The sequence below is a fragment of the Pseudophryne corroboree genome, chromosome 2, assembly GCF_028390025.1.
Source record: "Pseudophryne corroboree isolate aPseCor3 chromosome 2, aPseCor3.hap2, whole genome shotgun sequence".
In the NCBI taxonomy this organism is placed as follows: domain Eukaryota; kingdom Metazoa; phylum Chordata; class Amphibia; order Anura; family Myobatrachidae; genus Pseudophryne; species Pseudophryne corroboree.
This window is the reverse complement of record NC_086445.1, coordinates 898,581,920-898,602,638: the sequence shown is the minus strand read 5'-3', so window position 1 is coordinate 898,602,638 and position 20,719 is coordinate 898,581,920. Positions and strand designations below refer to the sequence as shown.

At 47.4% G+C, this 20,719-nt stretch overlaps 1 protein-coding gene across 1 annotated transcript in view; it reads right to left on the bottom strand.

The window, feature by feature from the left end:
• The window catches only part of METTL16 (methyltransferase 16, RNA N6-adenosine), a 271,853-nt gene extending 251,546 nt beyond the window's left edge, over nt 1–20,307 (bottom strand). The window contains exon 1 of the mRNA XM_063956028.1: nt 19,995–20,307. The gene's annotated coding sequence lies outside the window, so the exon portion shown is untranslated. The remainder of the gene's footprint in view (nt 1–19,994) is intronic.
• Nucleotides 20,308–20,719: the final 412 nt, after the last annotated feature.

Here is a 20,719-nt window from a genome sequence, read left to right as displayed (position 1 = left end):
AAGAATAAATACAGTTCCTGGGTACTACAGGATGGCAGGAGCCACAGGGCACTGGTAGTGTGAGATAGTTCTTATGATCTTCTAGATGGAAAGTCCTTACCAGGCCCGACTGTAGCAATGGAGATAACCCAGGATTGTGCCAGCTGGTGTTCCAGGAAAAGCTGGGTTGCTGAAGATAAAACAGCTGCTGTGGATACTGGCTGGAACCAGACTGTTGTTAGCACGGAGTGGATACTGGCTGGAACCAGTTAAATAATAAATGAACTTGGGAGCGATGAAATATGAACTGAAATGTAGAACTTGAGAGCGGAGAAATAATAATACCGGTGGAGAGTGGTGAAGTGTAGAAAGGACACCGGCCCTTTAAGGGAAGCTGTACTCTGCTGGAAGCTGAGCTGGAAGCAGGTAATGTTGTAGCTGGAAACAGATGAATCCACAATGGGTTGGAGAGTCAGGCTACACCGCAGGTGGAATGCTGGTGCGGGTCTCTATGGTGGAAGTCTTGAGACAGGAGCTGGAACCTGGAAGACAATCACAGGAGAGAGACAAACAGGAACTAGGTTTGACAACCAAAGCACTGACGCCTTCCTTGCTCAGGCACAGTGTATTTATACCTGCAGCAAGGAAGGGATTGGCTAGGCAATTATGCAGATTATCAATACTGAGAACAGATTGGTGGAAATGATCAGCTGACAGAATCCAAGATGGCTGCGCCCATGCAGACACTTGGAGGGAAGTTTGGTTTGTAATCCATGTGGTAATGAAAACAGTAATGGCGGCGCCGGCCACCGGAGACAGGAGGCGCCAGGCTGACAGATGCACATCCAACCACGCGGACACAGCGGAGGCCGCGGCTGACGTAATCGCCACTCAGACACTCTGCATGCAGAAGTTCAGGGACGGCGGCGGAGGCCGCGGGAGACGCCATGCCAGGTGTAATATGGCGTTTACTGTGACAGCGTCCCAGAGTGACAGGAGAGGATACAGGAATGTACACATCAGGATAACAGATGGGATCCGGTCCTGGAGCGCTGAGCCAGCCTTAGGAGGCATCTGATGGGTAAGAAATGGCGTCCAGATACCCGGATCGTGGCACTCTACAATGCATTCTTCGCTCACTTGGCGCTCTAGGGTGCGGCATTCTGCTATGTGACATCACACGTTGTGATGTCTCATTTAGGTGGATCGCCATGGATCTGTATGGATACCAATGTGCAGAGAAGGCTAGTTTTTAAGAAGTCCTCCCTGTGTTGTTGCGCTGCCTTGTGCAGCTCTCCAGGTATCAGCAGTAGGAGCCAGGGATGGGTTTGTTCTGAGATCCCTTTGTTCAGAAAAATCTCACCCACCATCAAATAATTGTTTGGGCAGGCCTTGATTTTATTTGTTTGTTGCAGTTACATTGCTTGATACCTTATGGGCAGGAAAGAATGACAGAGTAGTGGACATTTTGGTGCAGTAGATGGGTGCTCTCTCCTTCCCAGTAGAGGTTTGAGAACAGCCTACTGGGCGTCAGGCTTCCGGTTGGTAGTGAGTGAAGGGAGGTTGAAGACCATTTTTCATTGAAGTACCTGTAGTGGACTGTTGTCCACAATGCATGTATGATGTTATTGCATTGTTATGTTTCCTGTCTTTTATGTTATGAATAATTAGTAGTTGTTTCAGGTGGTTATCAGCTGTACCCAGGACCAGCACTTTTCTTTAGTTCTCATTTTTAATTCTTAAATTATAACTAGTTACATTGTGGATGCTGCTACGACATTTTCTCCAACTTCAGTTAGTGCCAGCACCTTATTTCTAAGCATTGGCTCCTTTATTCATATAAAGAAAGCACTGTGAATAATGTTTAATAAACAACTTATAAATGATATTATGACAATGGGTCATCAACCATTAGAGGTTTAGTAGTTAAATAAGACAATTTGAAACAAATGTAAGCTCTTATCCAGGAAACGCTGCCAGGTAGGGTTTTCCCAAACACTGCCCCGGTTTAAAATTACAGCTCCCTGTTTTTTTACACAAAGTACCTGTTAAGAAAGAAACCTAAATGAAATATTCAATTGTAGAACACGATTAATAAAATACAAGACAAAGGAAAGCATATTGATTTGTAAGGGGAAATAGCAACATAAAATGCTGGTATAGGGCATGACTATGTTACAGTTGTTCAGTGAACAGGAAGGAAACATAGCTAACCTACAGTGCAAGATGAGTTCCTCATATGTATATAAGTGCTCCTAATCTTTTCCAGGGCGTGCACCCTCTACTGTGACATTAGAGTGATACATACAAGGGGTGTGGTGTGATACGTCAACAGTCATAATATCAACATTCATCAAACTGACATGAGACTGTCGACATAATCATAATGTCAACATTAACCATGTCCACATTCATCATGTAGACAGAGATGAAATATCAACATGTTAGAATTTTGACATATTGTTTCTGGTGGCCCATCAGCCACAGCAGCTCAAGCACAGCTTCTTGGTCCCAACGGTCATGTGACTTCTGCATCTGGTGTTCTGGTGAGTATATCTCTCCTATTCCTAACACTAGGGCTGTGGTGGGTCAAGGGAGGCTGCGACAGCTGTGCAGCATCAGTCACCTCTCCTCACATCACTGGTGTATTTATAATGGGTGCAGTGTGTGTGGTGTACATGAGCCCCACACCGCACACTCATATTTTCAATACCTACCCCCCTGGAGTCCCGCAGAAGTGCTGCAGAAATCACCAGGAAAATAGCCCGGCGTTTCGTGCATGCGCAGTAAGAATATCACTGGAAAGATGTCCGCAGTGCTATTTTCCCCAGAGACCTGCACATGTGCACTAGACTTTAGGACAGCGCTCGGGTCCCCTAGTGACCCTAGTGCCCAGAGTCAACAGTGCTGCCGGCTAGAGAGGAGGGGCCAGAGGAGCATCAATGCTTAAAGAAAAATCAGACAAATACAGTCCCAAAAGTCTACTATTATTTTTATATTGCTATGTGTTTTTTCCACCACAGAATCATGAAAGAAAACTCACAAAAAAAAAAAAAATATATAGTATATGAAAATAATTACTGAACTGATTAAATTTGAATTAAATTTGATGAATAAATTTGTCATACTGTACATATGAAAATTACTCTACTTTCAAGAGAATCTTCCACCCATCAACCAAATAAGCTTCATTAGTCTCAAATAAATTACGAAAACGCACCATCTTAAACCTGATTAATAAGTGTACTTGCAAATGATTTCATGTTCAAAAGGTCTTATAAATGCATCTTACTGCATTAATTGCCCACAAACCACCAAGCATAATTGTATTTTTCAGTCTACTGCAAACCAGGACATGCAGACTATTCTAGGGAAAGGTTTATTGACATTTGGTGTACCTGCCAACATGACTGCTTCTAGTTCTGAAACTTGGCCTGAAATTGTGAAATTGAAACAGTAGCCAAAAAAAAGAGTCTTTAACACTAGTTAATTTATTTTGAAGCAGAACCATACTATTGGCACACTGTGCAGAAGAGTCGCTGATAGTCACTGATAGGTATGTGATTTCTATTTGCATTCTTAAGGCCCCAATACATCAGCAATCACATAAAACAATTAGCAGATACTGAGCCCCCCCTCCCCCCCGCACCAGATTTTAAAAGGGGTTACACACGGAGCGATGTTTAGCTCATTTCTAAGCAATCTGCCTAGATTGCTTAGAACATCGCTCCGTGTGTAGGGGTGCCGGCGACAGCGATGCGCAGTCCCGCGCGTTGCTATCGCCGGTGCTAGATTGGCTCAACACATATCTCTAGGGAAATCTCCCCGTCAGTACAGCCCTTAAGACTCAAATCCTCCAATCTGCACCCATACATTACAGATATGTTTCAGGGATTTTAAGATAATTTTCAGCAAATACAGATCTGCCAACTTAAAAGGCTCATCAGTTTAGTAGAAACAGTCTGCAAATCTGCTGATTGTTACCATGCACTAGCAATCTACAGACCCAATTGATCTGTGAAATCCAACATGTTGGAGAACCGGATTTAACAATCCCAATTGATTTTTGGACAAAACCCCATACATTGCGAGCCCCATACATTGCAGATTTGTTTACACAATCATCTGCAAAACACCAAATTGCCCCAATTGATTGCTAATGTATGGGGGGCTTTAGTTAAGGTCTGTTTCACATAGTGCTTTAAACTAACATAACATTCTGACCTGGAAATGGGAGTGTTCTGAAGAGATGATACAGTCAACACAAATTAAAAATTAATGGCAAACACTGTTAAAATGTAACACCACTGCTAGTTTGGGGGATATTCAATTGCCGTCGATGAAGCTTCGGGTGATATTTCCCAATGTTTTTTTACCCGGATAAAACATATTTTTCACCCGAAATCACACAGGTTAAGCAAAACCTGTGTGTTTTCGATCAAAACAGCCCATTTTCAGGTGAAAACTGGGCTGTTTTCGGGGATTTTGCTTGACCTGCCGGCTTATTGGGGCTAATTTAATAGCGCCCCGTCGATACTTTTACACCTGAGCAGTGAGTGCGGGTAATTGAATATCCCCCTTTGCCTTCCTTTTATTGTTTCATCAGTTTGCTTTATATAACAGTTTACTTGCCATTGGCTTTATTCAAGTGACGTTTAGGTCTGCAATACAGATAAGCCACACAATATCGTTTCTCACTTACTGAATCTTAATGGATGTAAAGGTCAACCCTGTGGCCTTCGTAAGCTTACTGCAGATTCTCTTCAGGTGTCTCATTATTCAGGATTTATGTAAGAATAAAAATGTGTCATTATTAAACAGCCTCTCAGCTGAGGTTTGTGATAAGTGACTGATATTACAGGGAATTCCAGAGTATTCTAGCATTATTATTGTCCCTGGACCTGACCTCATGCAGAGGACTATGATATCACATAAGCACTATACTGTATTTATATATGGTATAAATGCTATCATTAATAATTGTCCTAATTTCTGCACAGTGTTTTTTGGTCCATGGCTCTAGCTCCTAGCTAAGTGGATGTCATTAGAGGGATTTGTCTGGCTGTCAAAGTGTCATTGGATGGACGATATCAGTGTACAGAGGCACGATTCTCACAGCCTGCAGAGATTATACCAGGTAATCTTCTCTGCAAGAGCGTGCTCTGTCACCCACTCTCGTCCCCCTTCAGTGTCAGGGTTTCTTCAAAGCACATAATAGTGCATTAAGCATACAGCATTTAGGCCCAAATGTATTAAGTTTTAATAAGAGATAAAGTGGATACTGATAACAGGGCTGAAACTAGGATTTTTGTCACCCGGGGCAAAGCAGTAATTTGGCACCCCCCTCCCCCCCACACACACACCTCCCCCCCAAAAAATAAATAAATAAAAATCACACAAATAAACAAACCCTATCACACTAAAATAATCAGATTATCAAAAATTTTGAAAAAAGGGGATACTACTGGACAATGTTACGCTATGTGCCTCAAATGCCCTATGCGTCACATGCCCCACCAGCGTGTTCAATTACATGCTCCTCTGTGTGTCCCCATACATTGCACTATATAATAACACTTCATCACTGCACTACATTCTCCTATCCACTGCACTACATCACTACCTGTATACTACATCCCCTACACTCTGAACTACATCACTACACTTCATGCCCCTATTTTGTCCCTTTGGAAGAGGGACACACCACGCCGAAGGTAAGGTAAGGGGCGTGGCCTATTGCAGTGACACCCGTTTCGTCATTTTGGGGGCGTGTCCAGCGCTCCATGAGCTGCTGGACAACCCCGGCTCTCCTCCGTGTGCTGATAGATGCCGTGCGCATGCGCACGGCATCTATTTAGTGTGATCACTGGCTGCTTTTCAAAGCAGAGCAGCGGTAATCACAGTCTCTCCCAACTGCCTCCCGCCTGCGGGACACTGCGACCCGCGGGAGGGACAGCAGGACAGTGTCCAATTGGCGGGACTGTCCCGCGGAAATCGGGACAGTTGGGAGGTATGACTGCACTACATACCCTATATGCTACACTACATCCCATTATATGCTACACCACATCAGTGCACTACATGCCCCTATATACTGCAATACATGACCACACTACATACCCTATATGGTACGCTACATCACTGCACTACACCTCCCTATATGCTACACCAAATCCCCCCATCTGGGAGGCAAAGCGGAGGTTGATACTGCTAACTGGGTGCACAGTGCGCTTCTATAGCTTGTATGGTGCACCGCATACTAGTCACAGCACTGCATGGCAAAGAAGAGAGTTTAAGACTGTAGTCAACATGGGAGAGATCCCAGGTACTGGAGCTGACCTGCACAGCATCAGAGCCAGTTGCGGGCAGACAGGTGGGTCAGATGCATTGCCCTGGGAGATGTCTGCTGTCTCATTGTAGCAGCACAGCACTGCCAGTAAAAAAACAACACAAAACTGCTCCTCTGTAACTCCTTGACGCCCCCTCAAATCCTGCACCCAGGGCGCATGCCCCCTTAGCCCCCCCCCAGTTACGGCCCTGCTGATAAAGAGTGATAAAGTACCAGTCAATCAGCTCCTAACTGTCACACAGCCTGAGACATGGCAGTTAGGAGCTGATTGGCTGGTGCTTTATCACTCTTTATCCATCTCCACTTTATCTCTTGTTAAAGCTTAATACATTTGAGCCTTAGTCAGGTCTTTAATAAAGGTTTGGTATACTGACATCGGCATCCCGAGCAGTAGAATGCTGGCAGGGGGGCGAGCGCAACAAAGCTCCTTGGGGGCTCGGTGGTGAACTACGGTCACCACAGGTTCAATTCTCCCACTATGGGTGTCGAGGACATCCATAGAGGGGGAATCACCTTGCTCAATGGTATTCTGGCTGCTGTATGGTGTCCCCGTCGGGACTCCGGTGTCGGTATTGTGACAGCCTGGATCTCGACGAGCAGTATGCTAACAGCATACCCTTTAATAACATAGGGTTGTGATCTTGGTTTCTTGTTTGCCCATATGAAATTTGAAATGTCTCGCTGTAAATTCTTAAGAATTGAAATGGGAATATGAATTGTGAGTGTCTGCCATAGATATAATAAGCGGGGTAGAACGTTCATTTTTACCGCCGCCGTGCGACCGAACCATGAAATATATTGTTTATCCCAAGTAGATAAGTCCGATTTAATAGAGGCCAATAACCTCGGGAAGTTGGCAGCGTATAGCCGGGGATAAGATTTAGTTAAATAAACCCCCAAATATTTCAGTTTGTCGGGTTGCCAACGAAAAGGAAACTCATTTTGAAGTAGTGTTAAATCAGAGCGTGGGATATTGATATCTAAAAATTCCGTTTTATCTGTGTTGATATTATAATTTGAGTGATAGCCGTAAGTGCGAGCTTCAGCGAACAGGGTCGGAAGGGAGACAATAGGATTGGTTAATGTCAATATTACATCGTCCGTATATAGTGCTATCTTATGTTCTGAGTGTCCCAACTTGTTACCCGTAATATTGTCATTAAGTCTAACCCTCGCGGCAAGAGGTTCCATGATAAGAGCGAATAAAAGAGAAAGGGGACAACCTTGTCGGGTACCGTTCTTAATTTGGAAGGGTTCAGAGGAGAGGCCATTTACCAGTATGGAGGCTGAGGGGTTATGATAGAGAGATTTAATTCCGTTGAGGAAGGCACCTTGAAATCCCATTTGATAGAGGGTTTGTGTCAAAAACGGCCAGGCGACCCTGTCAAAGGCCTTTTCAGCATCGAGCGCCACCACCAGGGTCGACAGCGAGTGGGTTGTTGCTATATGAATGAGATTGATCATACGCCTCGTGTTGTCTGAGGCTTGTCTGTTGGGGATGAAGCCCACCTGATCCGGATGGACCAAGGATGACAGTATAGGGGTTAATCGCATGGCAAGAATTTTAGCAAAGAGTTTCAAATCAACGTTTAGAAGAGAGATAGGCCTGTAATTGCCCATCTCCAGAGGGTCTCTCTGGAGTTTTGGGATAATTATAATGTTGGCCCTGGTGGTGGCGTCATCAAGCGAGCCGCCCTCCAGTAACGAGTTGAAAAGGGGGCGAAGCATAGGAAGCAGCGACTCAGTAAATTTTTTATAGTAAAGGACGGTGAAGCCATCAGGGCCTGGTGCTGCAGAGCGGCGTAGCGATTTAATAGCTATTCTGATTTCCTCATCAGTGATCGCTGCATTAAGGGTATGAAGTTGAATCGCGGATAATGTGGGCAAAGAGCAGGAATCCAGATAGTGAGTTAGAGAGGTGAAATCTGGGAGCGGGGTGGCGGGGCTATGCGAGAGATTGTAGAGTGATTCAAAGAACTGACGGAATTGCCTAGTCATTACTTGGGAATCGTGAGTGGTAGTGCCGTTGAGACATTTCAGCATAAGGATACGGTTGCGAGTGCACTTTAGCGCGGAGCTTACGGGCTAAGATGGTGTCGGCTTTGTCAGATTTTTCATAAAAAGTTTGTCGAACCCATAATAGAGTCTGCACTTCCTTTTTAGACAAAATTTGCGATAATTGTCCCTTAACAGCGAGTATTTTTAAATAAGTGCATTTTTTAGGGTAGTTATGGTAGAGATCTGTTAAGAAGGCTAGTGACTTTTCAAGCTCCAGTATTCGAGCCATCTCTGCTTTTTTAGATGCAGCTGCTAAACTAATAAGGGTACCCCGAAGAGTAGCTTTATGAGCTTCCCATAAAGTGGGTGGGGGCATACCAGGGGTGTTATTGTGGGTAAAGAAGTCCGTAAGAGCTGTGGTAAGAGCCTCAATATTGACTTGTTTCAAGAGGAGAGATTCGGTAAATCGCCAATGGCGAGTAGGGCGAGGACCCATATGAGTTGAAATTTCCAATTCTATGGCTAGATGATCTGACCATGGGATAGGGAGGACCTGAGCGCTGAGAAGGGTTTGGGATGTAGCACGATCAATAAAGAAATAATCTATGCGAGTGTGTAGATCATGGGGAGGAGAGTAATGTGTGAATCCTCTAGCAGAGGGGTATTGTATTCTCCATGCATCATATAGGTCGTGGAGAGCTAGTCGTGATAGAAGCGTCTTGGATGTTTTGGCATGTCTGGGGGTGGTATTAGGAGAACGAGATCTATCGAGATTGGGGTCTATGATAATATTAAAATCCCCGGGGTAGCTGAGCAAGTCGGTTGAAAAAGGTAGCGTAGAGAGATCCCTGTTGACCATTAGGGGCATAGACTGAGGCTAATATGATTGGGGCTTGTTTGTACGTTCCCGTGAGGATAAGAAAGCGGCCCATTGGATCAGAAACAGTATCGTGTATGGTGATGGGCGTATTATGATGGATTAGTATCGCAGTGCCTCGACGTTTAGCGTTCATGGTGGAGTGAAAAACCGTGGGATATTGTTTAGATGCGAGGGAGGGATGGGGAGTTTTAAGGTGGGTCTCTTGCAGCATTATAATATTAGACTTATGTCTGTGGAAATATTGAATGGCCATAGCTCTTTTGGTGGGGGAGTTGAGGCCGTTTACATTAAGAGTCAGAACAGTTAACTTCATGGTGGGTCAGAATAAAATGAGCGGAGCAGTAAACAAAATCTACACCTCAACTGGCGGAAAGAGCAGGGAAGAGGTCCAAAGATAAAGAGAGAGGAAATAAGAACTAGAGAAAAGAGAAGGCGACCTACTCCTATAGCGGGGACAGGTCCGGGATGGAAAGAGAGAGTGTCTCTAGGACACATCCATCTTCTGGAGGTGCGGGTGAGTAAGAGCAACAAAATTTGCATCAGTTGAAATATAGTGAACATACTAGGTAAGTACAAGAAAGAGATGACCTAAGGGGGAAAAAGGGTGTGCAGTGACATAATAACGTCTGAGTTACGAGTGGATAAAGAGATGAAGAATATGAATCCAGAGTATATAATGACAGCTGGAAAAAGCGGGATTGAAAAAGTAGACAATAGTGAAATACAGAAGAGCAAATGTGACAGGTATATATATTAAGGGGTAAATTTACTAAGATGGGAGTTCTATATAAGATGTGATGTTGCCCATAGCAACCAATCAGATTCCAGGTATTATCTTCAAGAAGGTGCTAGATAAATGAGAAGTAGAATGTGATTGGTTGCTATGGGCAACATCCCATCTTAAATAGAACTCCCATCTTAGTAAATTTACCCCTAAGTCGGATATTTACCTATAACAAATAGTAATTAAAGAAAAAGTAAGAGCATCATTCAATGTGTGGGTAAGAGTGCTCCAGTAGAGGAGCCAAACATGTATTAATAGAGCGTCAAAGCTGTCTAAAGAACTAATATTAAGAAAAAAGCAAAATATAACTTTACGTAACAACAAGAACAGTAAAACAGTTATGCTGTGGACAGGGCCGGTTCTTGCCCTTTTGGCGCCCCGGGTGGGAAATATGGGTGTGGCTTCATACAGGGGGCGTGGTCAGTTACGCCCCCTGTACAGTAGAGTAGCGCCGCTGAAAAAGAAAAAAGAAAAGAAAAAATTAATACTTACTATCCCCGCTCTCGACCACTGCAGACCTCCGCCGGCGCCGCTCCTCTCCTCGGATCTGGCAGACACTAGAGGTCAATAATGACCCCTAGCGTCTGTGTCAGTCCCACAATGCACAGCAAAGGTCCTCTCCACGAAGGGAAACTAGACGTGTAGCGTCTACTTCCCTTCACAGCGGGGAACCAGCGGGACGGCAGGGGACACAGCGGGCAGCGGGGGGCACAGCAGTAGCGGATCTTGCCATGGTGCGGCGCCCTCCGGAAAGGTGGTGCCCCGGGCAAAAGTCCTGCTTGCCCGTGGCAAGATCTGCTACTGGCCGTGGACCAGTCTCGGGATGGTGCCACAGGCTTAGGCGTTGAAACAGTCTGCTGTCGACATATTTCTGGAACTTCGTCTAGGAGACCAAACAATTTCAGGCGGTCATAACCCTGGGCTGGGGTCTTGACAGCGTGAGTCGTGCCATTTCTGGTGACTAGAAGCTGAAATGGGAAGCCCCACTTATATTTTATAGAGTGGGTTCGCAAGGTTTTGGTGACATTCAGTAGATCTCTCCGTTTTTTAAGTGTCGATGGGGCCAGAGTCCTCTAACAGCTGCCATGATCTGCTCTTTTGCTCTAAAGTAGTGAAATCTGAAGATGACGTCCCGAGGGGGTTGGGTCGAAGGAGGCTTGGGACGGAGAGCTCTGTGAGCTCGATCCAGATGTAGAAGATCAGCAGGGATGTCAGGAGCCAGTTGAAGGAATAGGCCCTCTTAGTAGGTATGAAGAGAGTCGACCGATTCCATTTCCAGGATGTTGCGTATGCGGATATTATTTCGTCTGTTCCGATTTTCAATGTCCTCAAGATGGTCCTTGTAAGACTCAAGGTCAGCTCGGAGATCTGTGAATTCTTGGTCCATGACACTCTGGCAGATTTCATCCACCTTCTGTTCAAGGGTGTCCGTTCTGGAGCCAAGGTCGGCAAGCTCAGATTTAAAGTCGGCTAGGGCAGATCTCATCTCTGATTGAATCGTTTTGGTGACTATAGAGATCACATCATTAGCTGATAGAGGGGGGTTGGTAGTTGATACGCCGACCATGGTTAGGGTATCTCCTTCTGTAGGTGTTTGTTTCGGAAGAGAACCGGCTTTTTCCAACGCTCTAATGATACTGGGTTTGGAGAGAGCAGGGGCCTTTCGGCGCTTCTGTGGCATACCGTGTGGAGAACCACACGCTAGAGCAAGAAGTCAAAGAGTAGCAGGACTAAAAAGACAAAATTGAGCTTCCCTTAGCAGCAGGGTGGAGTAGTCACCAGTTCACTTGTACAATCGTAGTGATAGCAATAGACATCCGCTAGGAAGACGTGCAGATAAGCCCTTAATCGGATCAGGTCATCTCGTAAATTAAAGGAAATATATAATTATGCGGGCTGATGGGAGCACACGAAGTGAGGAAACAACATCTGAGACATAAACTTAGGGGTCTTAGGTGAACAGAGCAAAATAGAGGTGGGAAAAGGGTATGGCGGTAACCCTAAAGAACAGTAATCAGCATTCAGTGGTGATCAAGCCAGGGCCCTGAGAGTGTTGGATAAACACTGTGGCTGAATCAGAAAAAGAATAGAGCCTTTGACTGCAATGAGTGGAAGAGGCAATGTGGCCCTGCAGCACTGCCCTTTTGCGGTGTCGGCCCGGTGTTCTCACGGTGCGGGGTGACTTCCGGGTAGCGGCAGCCAGGGAGGTTTTATTAGGTTGGCACTGGGGTGTACAAGGGTGTGCAAGGGGAGTGAGGGTGAGACACAGGGCTCAGGGACAGTCAGTATGGGAAATTAAGAAAAGTGGGAACAGATCCCACTCTGTACTCACCCACCAACCCAGCAGTGCAGTGGATATTTGGAGATGCACTCTGATGGGTCCACAACAAGGGAGAGCAGCCCGGTGTATGTAAAATGGCTGGGGTCCCACAACGCTGAAGGGGAGTCGGATCAGCTGTCTCTCCCACCTGTGCTGGCAGCAGGGCGCAGCAAGATGTAAGCGCTGGCTCCAGTCAAGATGGCCGCTGGGAGTCTCCTGCCGCTGGTGTGATGTCCAGCGCTGCCGGAGCGAGTGAGTGCGGGTAGCGGCGGATGCAGGTACAGCAGATCCAGCAGGTCTGGCGGCGAGCTGAGTGGCCAGAGCCAGCAGGATCAGCGATCCGTGGCGAGCAGGGCGCCGGGGGTGCGCGCCGGTACGGGCTGCAGGATCAAGGCCCCAGCTTGAAGGGTCAGGATAGGCCGCAGTCTGCGGGAGCTCCCAATGACGCTCCCCGACTCTGCGGCGGCTACCCATGCGTCTCAGTGGGCACAGCAGAGGCAAGTCTGGGTGCAGGGATGATCAGTGGGCCAAGGGAGGGAGATTATAAGCTTTTATAATGCTTAAATAAGCGGAGCTCAGGGCAAACAGGTCTTGTCTCCACAGAAATATCTTCTTTGTATTATTCTAATCATTTTTATAGTAAAAACTATGGAGTCTATGGCAGGTGATGCAGTGCCTCCCATGCCTATCTTTTCTGCACATCTCTGAGCAAAACTCACCAAATTTTCTGCAGTATATACTGCTGCACCTGTGCATAATGCCCAGATGCAGGGCCATAACTAGCGATGTGCCAGCGGTGCCTTGCCCACAGCGCCTGTGCACTGTAGGCACACCCTCCGGAAGCACCCGCATGGCCTCTTACCACCATCACTGCCGCCTGCCACCTTTAACTGCAGCGCTGCCTGCTGTGCTGTATGTAGTGGTGCGTTTGGCTCCTTCTCTGCTGCGCAACGCTATAGCTTCTCCCCAGATGCTCCGCACCCCTGCCGTATCTTCAGACTCCATGAAGAGATGTGATGACGTCTCTCCCAGCCAGCTGACTCCCATAGTGCTCAGCACCACAAGGAGCCTCTGCATTTGGGCGGGGGGCAGTGAGTGGCGTAACACCCAGAGGCAATGGGACCATTTTCCGCTGGACACCAGCTGTCACAGGAGCAACACAGAGTGCGCCCGCTGCCACCAGGACAAATCTGCCAGAAGCGCCTATTAAATTTGTGACCCAGCAGTGCTGAACTCATCTTCAGACGCTGCCCTGGCCATCAGTGTACTGAGGCAGGGCTTAGCGTGGGCTACACAGCCGTTTCCCCAGCCCATGAAGCAGCAACCCGTCAATTCAGAAACACTGTCTTGTAGCAATAAATGATGCATGCAGTGCGCCCTGGTCTGGCTGTCTCCTGCTATTACCTTTCCGCAGCTGCTCTGGGTCCAGCATACAGTGCTATAGAATGAGACAGTCCACCCTGACTAGTGAAGAAGAGGCGGAGCTAGTACTGGAACTGGAGCTGCTGCTGCAGCTGGAAAGAGTGAAACTTAAAAGTAGCTCAACAAACTGTCGGAGGAAGTTGTTACAAAGTCTGAATTCACTGCAGGGGATGCAGGGGCATAACTAGATTTTGTGGGACCCATAGCAAAATTTTGAAAGGACTACACCACTGTCACTACAATGCCCCTAAAACTGGGTACACACTAGGCAATATTTTAAACGATATCACTTATTTTGGCCCTTCTGAGTGATATCGATTGTAATATTGTCCAGTGTGTATGTTCAATATCGTTAACGATGCACGCTCCTGTGGGTTGTTAACAAGGTCTTCTGTTGTCTGTACATGCATCTCAATTTTGACTATATCATCAACGATTGCATGTTCGGAGCGGTGACAGGATTACATCACTGAATGATATACAGCAAAGAGGGTGTTGGGGGGAAAAGAGAGAGAAAAAAAAGAGAGGAGCGAGAGAGGAGTGGTCAGGGAGAAAGAGAGGGCTTCATGGAAAAAGCGGGAATGAGAGAAAGAGAGAGCGTATCAAAGAGAAAGAGAGAGGAAGCAGCAAGAGAGAGGAAGTGGTGCGAGTGAGAGTGAGAGAATGCCAGGTGAGGGAGAGACAAAAAGGCGAGCAAGAGAGTGAGAGATTGTCAAGGAGAGAAAGAGGGAGACAAGGAGAAAGAGGATGTCAGGGAGAGAGAGAGAGAGAGAGAGAGAGGGGGGTGTCAGGGAGAGAAAGGGGGAAAGACAGGGTGTCAGAGATAGTGCCAGGTAGAGAAAGAGGGAGAGAGAGCAAGAGGACTGACAGAGAGAGAGAGGGAGAGAAAGTGTGTCAGTGAGAGAGGGGGAGAGAGAGACTTGCCAGGGGGAGGGAAAGAGAGACCGTTTCAGGTAGAGATAGAGGAAGGGAGACAGTGTCAGGGAGAGAGCGACAAAGAGGGAGTGAGAGAGTGTCAGGGAGAGAGAAAGAGAGTGTCAGAGAGAGAGTGTCAGTGAGAGGGAGGTAGAGAACGACTGTCAGGGGGGGAGAGAGACAGTGTCAGAGAGAGAGAGAGAGAGAGAGAGAGAGAGAGACAGTGTCAGGGAGAGAAAGGGAGGGGGAGAGAGACACTGTCAGGGAGGTAGAGAGAAAGAGAGAGAGAGACACTGTCAGGGAGAGAGAGAGTGTCAGAGAGAGAGTGTCAGGGAGAGAGACAGTGTGAAGGAGAGAGAGGTGAAGAGAAAGAGAGGGAGGGAGAGCAAACTCAAGAGACACAGGGGCTAATTCAGACTGGATCACTGCAGCAGCAGCGATCGTAGACTGAATCCTTTTGTGGAGTGCGCACGCGCAGCGGCTGCACTGCTTATGCGCACCCCGGGAGTCCAGTGTGATACTAAAAGCAACTCAGGGCTGCGATTGCCTCTGCCTGATTGACAGGCAGAGGCGGTCACACGGCGGGAGGGGGCGTACCAACGGCATTAGAACGACGTTGGCAGGGTGCGGTCCGGACAACTGAGGTGTGTCCAGACCGTTGGGGTGGCGGGTCGCGGCGGTTGCGTCTTTCACAGACGTATTGCTTGTACACACCTGCAGATCAGCAAAAGATATATTGGACAACCAACTGACTGGCCAATATATCTGCCAGTGTGTACCCAGCATTAGGTTTAGGTACTAAAGGGAGGGTTAGGGTTAGGCTGCAGGAAGCGGGGTTAGGCACTAAAAAGGGAACGTTATGGGCCCTACACACTGGCCGATTACACTCAACGTTGGTGTCGGCTCGTTTATGCATGCAAGCCAATATGGACAATATAGTCCATATTAGAATGCAGAGCTATGGGGCTGGGTGACGAGGGGAGTGAAGAAACTTCACTCCCCCCGTCACCCCCGTCCCCACCGCCGCCGGGTTGTCCGTCAGCCATATCGGCCGTCAGGCACCTCGGCCGGCAGCCGGCCAGTATGTAGCACCCATTAAGCACTAAGGGGGAAGAGTAAGGCTACAGGGAGAGAGGGTTAGACACTAAGGGGGAAGGGTTAGGCTGCAGGAGGGGGGTTAGGGCTAGGCTGCGGGGAGGGAGCGTTAGGCACTAAGGGGGGAGGGTTAGAGTTAGACTGTGGGGAGGGAGGGTTAGGCTGCAGGGATGGATTAGAGTCAAACTGCAGGTAGGGAGGATTAGGGGGTAGAGGGGGAGGCAGACTTACCTTGCAGGTGTAGGGATTCTGTGCATCGGGATGCTGCTGCCACTTTTGTCATGTCACAGCTGTGTTTAAAATGTATCCTCTGAATGATTATAGCAGGGACGGACATCTATACTGTACTACACTACTGTGCGGTGTAATGTGGATAACGGACTCTACTATGCATTGTAATGTGAATTTGTACTATTATGTGGCCATGCCCCCTTCCCCATGAAGGCCCGTCCCTTTATTTACAGCTATCCCTTTTATGCATGTGTGTGTATGTGTGAGGGGGAAAGGGGGGTCACCAATTATCTTTCAGACACAGGGCACCAAAATGTCTAGTTACAGCTCTGCCTCACATTACCCCTTTGGCTTGTATACTGGCCCTCATTCAGAGTTGTTCGCTTGCTAGCAGATTTTAGCAGCATTGCACACGTTAGGCCGCCGCCCTCTGGGAGTGTATCTTAGCAAAGCAGAATTGCGAACGAAAGATTAGCAGAATTGCGAATAGAAAATTCTTAGCAGTTTCTGAGTAGCTCGAGACTTACTCCTACACTGCGATCAGCTCAGCCCGTTTCGTTCCTGGTTTGACGTCACAAACACGCCATGCGTTCGGCCAGCCACTCCCCCGTTTCTCCAGACACTACCGCGTTTTATGCTGGCACGCCTGCGTTTTTCCGCACACTCCCAGAAAACGGTCAGTTTCCGCTCAGAAACACCCACTTCCTGTCAATCACACTCCGATCACTTCAACGATGAAAATTCTTCGTTTGGACGTGAGTAAATATACTAAGTTTCGTGCTAAAATACTTAATGCATACGCACTGCGTACCATACGCATGCGCATTTTTGGCTAAATCGCTCCGTTGCGAAAATCGTCAACGAGCGATCAACTCGGAATGACCCCCATTGTGTGTAAATCTGGCTCTGGTGTCTCCTGAGCCATTTACCTCACTGCACGTCCCTGGCATATATAAAGCTAAAAAAGAAAGGCAGAAGCAAACAATAATGGGCTAGATGCGTCATTGCTTGGAAAGTGATAAAATGGAGAGAGAAAACGTACCAGCCAATCAGCTCCTAACTGCCATTTTTCAAACCCAGCCTGTAACATGGCAGTTAGCAGCTGATTGACTGGTACTTAATTCATCCGGGGGTCGAGCTTTTAGTCATGCGGCTCCGACTCAATGGAACTCACTTCCCCGAACAGTGCGAGAGGCCCCAACTATAGAATCCTTCAAAAGTAGACTCAAGACTTTCCTGTTTACTCAAGCATTTCCATAATGTCCCTTTTAGTATCTTCATGCTTCTGTATTTTATGAAAATGTACTTCATTATTTTCTGTACTATATTATGCTATGTATCTGTTAAGCGCCTTGAGTCCTATTGGAGAAAGAGCGCTATATAAATAAAATGATTATTATTATTATTATTACTTTTTATCTCTCCATTTTATCACTCTCCAAGCGCTGACGCATCTAGCCCTATAGGGGTAAATGTATGAAGCAGTGATAAGAGTGAAGTGAACCAATGGAGAAGTTGCCCATGGCAACCAATCAACATTGAAGTAACATGTATAATTTGCATACTAGAAAATTGTACGGAGCAGCTGATTGGTTGCCGTGGGCAACTTCTCCACTCTTATCACTGCTCCATACATTTACCCCATAGGGGAAGAGACATCAGGAGTAAAAAACCCACAATGTTTCTTCAGGTGCTGCGGTTGGGCTATTTGATTAGCTCAGTAAACACACAGGTTCAGTGAAACCTGTGTGTTTTCGGGTGAAATGGACCAGTTTTTCGATGAAAACGGGGCTGTTATTGGAGATTTTGCTTCGCCTGCCCGGAGGCTGGTGAAACAAAATCCCCGATAAACCGCTGCACACGCTGGCTTATCGGGGCTAATTAGATAGCCCCCGGCGGCAATACATTACTCCCAACTTGCTGTCGGGATAATTGAATATCCCCCATAGTCTCTATACAGGAGCTCAATTCTAAGTTGTAGTTAGCAAGTACATGGATTGAGAGGTACCATGATGCCTGAGTAAATGGAAAAAACGGTGCAGCCTGTGAAAAGGGTGAAGACAAGTTAAGATTCACGAAATAGGCATTAGAAAACAATGTTTGGGTGGAGTTCTCCTGTAACTTGTCTTATCAGTTATTGTGGAGATAATATTTGTATTTATAAACTTGAGTGGAAGTTGCTATGTTGCTTATCTGTTAAAGACCTCATGAAAAGCAAACCTTAATAAAAAGGAATAGCACCATCACATATAAGGTGCTAGGCATGGGCGGATCCAGAAAAAAATGACAGGGGGGGCACCATGACTTGGGGGGTACTTTGTGCGCCAAAGGCAAGCACACTCCTGGGAAAGTGGGTGTGGCCCACAATAATAAGCGTGGCTTCAAAGGGAATGCTGTATCCATGAGCTAGTGGGTGACAGGAATGGTAGACATGGAGACACAGTGGGTGACAGGGAAAAGTTGACATGGAGAGGGAGAGGGTGATGCTTTGAAGAGGGTAACAGGAGAGAGAGGCGGATGTCGAGATAGTGATGCAGGGGAAAGGCAGTGTGTGAAAGGAGAGGGTGACAGGGAGAGGAAGTGGATGATGAGAGGGAGAAGGTGACAGCAGAGGCAGTAGGAGACAGGGAAAGGTAGTGGGTGACATTAAAAGGGTGACAGGGAGAGACAATTGATGACACCAGATAGAGGTTGATGGGGAGAGGCAGTGGATGATATATAGGGGGGCACTGGGCTGAATGGGAAATAGGCACTGACATGGTGGGAAGGGGTGGCACTATGTTGGAGAAGGGGGTACACTGGGCTTAATAAGGGAGGGAATACCCAGTGCTGGTAGGGTGGGAGACATTGGGATGGGAGGGGGGCCAGTGAGATGGTGGGGGACGCTAGGCAGGATGGGAAGGGGGCAGGGGGATCCCTGTGACTGAACTGGCAGGTAGGTTCTAGGTGGGGGGGCAATGACATCGATGGGCGCAGTGGGCTGGTGGGGGGCACACAAAGAATTACCCCTACCCCCTGATATACCACCCCTGTACCCCCACACTAACACTGTTGATGGCCCCCTGCTATGGAAACTGTTCCCTGGTACTGGCATTGAGAAGAGTGGACGGAAGGTACCAGGGGTAGGATGGGGAGCGGACCTTTACCTGATGTCAGATATGGAGATCTGGCTGCAGCAGGGCCGGTGCTAGGGTGTTCGGCGCCCCCCTGCAAACTATAAATTTGCGCCCGAAAAGGGGTGTGGTCTCACAAGTAAGGGGCATGGCAACACGATAGTACCCCCATTTAAATTTACGCCAAAATGTAGCACAATCTTATTTATTTTATACGTAATGCCCCACCCGTAGTAGTAGCGTCCTTATGCATAATGCCCCCCCAGTAGTATTAGCGTCCTTATACATAATGCCTCCCCAGTAGTAGTAGCGTCCTTATACGTAATGCCTCCCCCAGTAGTAGTAGCGTCCTTATACGTAGTGCACTCCAAGTAGTAGTAGCGTCCTTATACTTAATGCCCCCCAGTAGTAGTAGCGTCCTTACATGTAATGCCCCCCCCAGTAGTAGTAGTGTCCTTACACGTAATGGCCCCCCCAGTAGTAGTAACATCCTTATACATAATGCCCCCCAGTAGTAGTAGCGTCCTTACATGTAACGCCCGCCAGTAGTAGTAGCGTTATACTTAATGCCCCCCCTCTAGTAGCGTCCTTATACGTAATGCCCCCCCAGTAGTAGTAGCGTCCTTACACGTAATGGCCCCCCCAGTAGTAGTAACGTCCTTACATGTGATGCCCCCCCAATAGTAGTCGAGTCGTTATACGTAATGCCCCCCCAGTAGTAGTAGCGTCATTATATGTAATGCCCCCCCTGTAGTTGCGTCCTTACACGTAATGCACCCCCCCAGTAGTAGCGTCCATAAAATGTGTGCGCACACACACAATTCACACACACACACACACACACACACACACACACACACACACACACACACACACACACACACATTTCTCTGTCACCCACCACTTACCTAAGCCACTGTCTCCCTCAGTACAGCACTGCAGCAGTCTGGTCCGTGTAGCTCCGCCCCTTCTGTCCCGTTTAGCCCCGCCCATTCCGGTCCGTGTAGCTCCGCCCCCTCCTTTTATATGTACCGAGCCACTGACACAGGTGAGGGAAGGGGGGAGTGGGCTTTTCATGCTGCCAGCGCCGCACAGCAGCTGGCAGCAGCACGGGTGTCAGGACGGCACTCAGCAGCAGGATGCGGACCGGACAGAGGGGGACTTCAGTGCAGTCTAGCAACAGGACTGCACCATCTCCCCCCGTACTGCAGGGGCCGCCGCGGAGATTGGAGCATTCCATTTCCCTTACAGTGTCGGACTCGTGCACTATCAATAAAAAAAAAAATCTTCTTCTAAACGACAGGGGGGGCACCATCTCCCCCCTGGATCCGCCACTGGGCTAGGCTACTTAGTACACTGCTGTTATTTGCTTTAAAATGTGTTTAAAGAACCTCTAGAGCTAATATTGAGATGTTATACATTGCTCAGTATTCACTCTATGGGGTAAATGTATCAAGCAGTGATAAGAGTGGAGAAGTGAGCCAGTGGAGAAGTTGCCCATGGCAACCAATCAGCTGCTCTGTATAATCTTATAGTATGCAAATGATAAATGTTACTTCAATACTGATTGGTTGCCATGGGCAACTTCTCCACTGGCTCACTTCTCCACTCTTATCACTGCTTCATACATATA